We start from the raw sequence: 5341 nt of genomic DNA, 5'->3' as shown, positions 1-5341 counted from the left end.
TAGACGGTGCCCAGCTACCACCACTGACTGCTCTGGCAAGGATCACAATAGATGGTACCCGACAGAGCTGGAGAAAAACGTTGAACAAAATCCTAACTCAAAAAGAAAAGACCAGACTTGCTGGCCCGACAGAGACTGGAGAAACCCTGAGAGTATGGCCCCGGGACACCCTTGCAGCTCAGTAATGAGGTCACTCCTGAGATTCACCTTTTAGCCAAAGATTGAACAGAGGCCCATGGAACAAAACAAGACTAAAGGGGTGCACCAGCCCTGGGGCAGGTACTGGATGGCAGGAGGGAACAGGACAGCTGGTAATAGGGAACCCAGGGTTGAGAAGGGAGAGTGCTGACATGTCGTGGGGTTGTTAACCAATATCATAGAACAATGTGTTTACTGTTAGATGAGAAACTAGTTTGTTCTGTAAACCTTCATCTAAAGTACAATTAAAAAAAAAAATTCTCAAACCTAAAAAAAAAAAAAAAGAGCGAGCAAGAGGAAGAACTTGTTAAGGATGTATTTCAGAGCTTGCAGAGCAGGGCATTCTCTTCTGCATGGGGGAAGAAAAGCTGTGGAGAGAAAGGAAGCGGGATCCCCTCCCCACTCTTCTCACCAGGCTGATTTTGCAGTGACTTTCTCTCCAGGGTACAGAGTGTATAGCTGTGTTTCCAGATAGGATCCAAAACTGGCTACTTGGTACCCCAAAACTTGTCCACCTTCCAGACACAGATGCAACTGACAGCTATGTAAACTCTGGACCTTCAAAGATGCACTAAATGAGAAGCCCCTAGAGGCTAGGGAAGTTTTTTGGATTAGAAGAAATGCTGATTGCAAAATCCTGCCGGGCAGTTTAAGTACCATGATTTGAAATCTCACTGCTAAGTTCTTCACCAGAAAATGTGGGTCAAACTTCAGTAATGCTCAATATGATTTCCTTTCCTGGAAACTTTTACAAAGATATATGACATACTTTTGTCTGAGTTGGTTTGAATAGTAGAAGTCAAAGGGATGAAACCTGAGGTCTTTTCCAGTTTGATATTGCAATATAGGCATTTTCTTTGGCCTGGGATGTCTTCTCGCCTATCTACTTGACAAACTCCTCTCTACCCTTCAGGCTCAAGCATAGCTTCCCTGGTGAAGCCTTCCCCACATTTAAAGGTAGAATTAGAAACTTTCTCCTCCATGTACTCAAAAAACACTGAAATCTATTTTTATTAAAAGTGCTATTTTCAAAATGTTAACTATTTGTTCTTGACTGAAGACTTCTGTGTCCTACTCATCTTGTATTCCCGTGACTTATCACAGTAGCTGGCACATAGTATAAATGACAATAAATACATGTTGGATGAATAAATTAAGCTTGAATCCATGAATTTTAAGATAAATTACAGTAGTTTGGTCTTAGTGGTTCTATTTCAAACAGGAGTACTTGTTTTTATATATCTTATAAAAAACTATCATAGCCCTCTGAGCATTCCATTTGTAGCCTCCTAAGATCTCGATGGCACTAGTTTTTTTTTTTTTTAAGATCACTAGGGAAACCCTGGCGGCATGGTGGTTAAGTGCTATGGCTGCTAACCAAAGGTCGGCAGTTCAAATCCACCACTAGGCTCTCCTTGGAAATTCTGTGGGCCAGTTCCACTCTGACCTATAGGGTCCCCGTGAGTTGGAATCGACTCAATGGCAACGGTTTGGTTTTCTTTTTTTGGTTTATGATCGCTACGGTTGCCATGAGTCAGAAATGACTCAACAGCAACTAGAAGATCACTACATCTGGTCATGAATGTTATACAAAAGAACTTTCTTTCATTACTAGTTGGATTATAAATCTAGCATAATACAAATTAGACGGCCCTTACAACTCTTCTAATTCATGAATTATGAACCATTATTTTCAGCATTTTCTATGGTTTCTATAGTGAGAGACCTGGTCTGGTGTGGAAAGTCATGCTTTCAGTTATTTATTCTCTAGTATCTATTCTAGTCAAAAAGTTCCTCAAAAAAAAAAAAAAAAAAAAAAACGGAAGACTTAAAGAAAATTTGAAAAAAAAAAAAGCATACTCTCTATCTATTACACTTTGAGGGCCTGTCCCAGCAAACAAATAAATTTCTAGGGAAAAAAAAAAGTTAGCTAGTGTTATACCAAATGCAATACAGTACTCCCTTTCCCTAAAAAGAATAAAAGTCAATTTGTCATGCTTAATGAATATCTTTTTGAACTGTAACTGGATTACCTTATACAGCCTACCACAAAATAGTATTTCAAAAAAATCTTCTATGTATCCTAATCCTTTACATTTTTTCCTTATAACTGAATTAATCTATTAGATGAGCATGACATTGAAAATATACGTGAAGTGTTAATAGGACTAACAAAACAAATTTTTATAAGTATTAGAAAACAAAACACAGAAATCTACGAAATAATCCAGGGTTCTAACTGATCATTACAAAAGATGATCTATAACTAAGAGACTTCTTAAGCAAAACACTTTTCATAGAGTTTCATTTCTTACACAAACTGTGTCAGAAAGGTACATTCATAAATGTACTTCTGACCTTATATAACCAAAGAAAACATTCTTCCCTCAGGATGGAGAGAAGGGCTGTGCAAGGGGACAATCACTAAAATATCCATTGATTTATTCTCATATCTCTCGCCTCCCCTGGCCCCCACAGCTCCAATGCTTCAGTTCCTTATTCCTCCACCCTGACCCTTTTCTTCTAGAAACTGTCAGCAGGCCACCAAGGAGGCAGGTGGAGGTAACAACTAAACATTGTTGACACACCATTATCAGTTTCAGAATCAACTGTTCTGCTAAGATTTTTTCCTTCCCTAAAGTCTTAGTTCTCCCAACTTCCCTAGGAAGGTATATTTGAGAGAAAAAAAAGTCTTACATTCCAAGTTCTATACACATCAGCCATGTAGGTAAGCACCCCCAATAAGCCGACCTAGCTACTGCAGAAAAATGAACAAGATTGATATTTCTCAGATTTCAGCCCCAGAGGATTTATGTCCCCTTTCTTAAATTGCTTTTTTTCTGCAAAACACTCACTTGGCACGTAGCTTATGCTAACTTATCTCCTCTCCCAGTAAGAAGCATGTCCTTGAAGGAGAAAACTCTATCTTGAACCCACTGTCTCCAGTGTGCCTGCCTGTATGTGCTTAGTATATACCTTGTGGGTGACAGCAGTGGAGACCATTCTCCTGCTCTCGGGTTTTAGGATAAAATCCAGGATGGACTCTTAGTCAACAAAGTTGCGATCACTTTTCAATTCATACTGTCAGCCACGGCAAGGAGGGGGAGCAGGTTTTACCTCCTATGCAATGCAGCAGATTCAGCTGCAGCTCCTGAAGTGCTAGGTTAAGAAAGAAAATGAGGTCACATATGGATGCTGAGAAAGACTGCTGTGGTGGATTAGTGATGTCTGCCACATGCATAGGTGAGTAGTACAGTAGTACACATGCTCCGTATTTGTCTTCCAAGCTTTTGCCACTTAACCAAGATCTGAATTTCAGTAAGTTCAAGAACTTACCATATAAATTCCTTTCCCTCACTGAAACACTGGCCAAGGACAGAGGATTAGGTCTTCTAAATACATATTTCCATGTGTAACTTTTACATAAAAGTTTGGTCAAGAATCCTCTTCCAAGTTAATCACACTAAAGGTCGACATCATGGGCCCCAAATTCTCTCCTCTTGCCACAGACACACAGTATGAACCCTTTCTTGATAGCCTTCAGTAGAACTTTGAAAGGGCCACCAACTTTTCCATGAAAGCAGTAGCATCAAAGCTCTTCTTTGCAGAAAAATATCTCAGGATCACTGAAGGCTTCCACTGACTGTGCATCACTCTCTTCTATCTCAGCGGATGCTGTACCCTTCTGTTTAAGAAGTTCCCTTTTCTTATCCTGTGTCCTCCCATAAACCTGTACATCAAACACAGCCCCAAGATCAGAAATGACAAAGTTCAGGAGATTTGAGTTCAGACTTTTCTTCTGAAATCATTTGATAAAACCTCGCCCAAAGCCATTTCACCACGATTAAGACTACAAATTCAACATTCTTTCTGGCTGAAGTAAAGAGATGTCCTAGAGTCTCGGCAAACTCAAAATAACAAATTAAATACGTTCTTCTTTTGATTTGCTTTTAGTAGTGTTCTAATCAACCAGAAAAATACTGAACTTCTTTCTAATGTAAAATATCAGAGAAGTGCATTTCATAATTCTTACCTTAAAAAGCACATCACGAAAGTGAAGCCCATCATGTGCTGACAGCCTCCACTTCCAGTTTTATCACATATATTTCCAAAACAATCTTACTAATCAATTTCCATTTCCCTAATCAAATCATATTGTCTAAAAAGGCAATTTTACTTAATACTTGAGTCCTCTGCACATTAATGTACACCCTTGCTCTCTCTCCACCCCAACTATCCTAGAGCATTTATGTGGTTTATAAATCACTTGACATTTCTCCTATTTCCTCTGATTGAGAACAAACCACTCAGGTCCGGGTCATTTAAAATTTCCCTTAAAAAAAAAAAAAAAAAAACTTACAATGGTTATAATGGAATTAAAGCCTTCCCAAAAGTATGTTAGAAATACTATCCTTCGTAGATAAGTGAGAATATAAGTTAAAATGGATTGCTTTTCTCAAAAAAATCTTCATTCTTTAAAGACCAATTTGCCTTTAGAAGTTAACTTAGAATCTTCCTGAAAGCTTCCCAAATCCCACATATTGTTACCATCATTTCAATGTAGGAAAAAGACAGTGACATACACACTGGCATGACAGGGCATGAGATGCCATGACAGGCCTAGACAGAGGGGTCTGGAATAGCGACCAGGGTAGGCGGGGGTCCACAAGATCTGGGGGTCCTGCCAACTGGGAAGGACCAACCCCACGGTCATTTTCTTCACTGACTGCTGGCTACAGAATCCCTAGAACCAGAGGTGCAAAGCATAGCCAGATGGAAGTCAGAGGAACAAAAGAAACTCACCTCAGACTGACGTAAGGATTGGCATACTATTGCTGATTTATAAGTCAGCTGAGCCCTACCTAATACATGGCATTTTGTGAAACAAAAAAAAGATTTTTTAAACCTGTGTGGTGCTGTAATGTGTAAGAGGAAAGGTACTATAAAATAGTATCAGGTATATTCTATCTGAAATTGTGCCCCGCTTAGTAAGGAATATTAAATTGAGTGAAAGTTTTAAAAAAGGGTTGAAAAACAGAAACTATGTTAAAAGCCTGAAGAAAATGGGATTTTTTTTTTTCAGGTAGAAAAAGATCCAGCCTACCATATGAGCACAAATCCAGAGTGTAGAGAAAGCAAGTCT

The sequence above is a fragment of the Elephas maximus genome, chromosome 2 (genome assembly GCF_024166365.1).
Source record: "Elephas maximus indicus isolate mEleMax1 chromosome 2, mEleMax1 primary haplotype, whole genome shotgun sequence".
Classification (NCBI taxonomy): Eukaryota; Metazoa; Chordata; class Mammalia; order Proboscidea; family Elephantidae; genus Elephas; species Elephas maximus.
The sequence above is the reverse complement of the archived record's forward strand: the minus strand, read 5'-3'. Positions refer to the sequence as shown.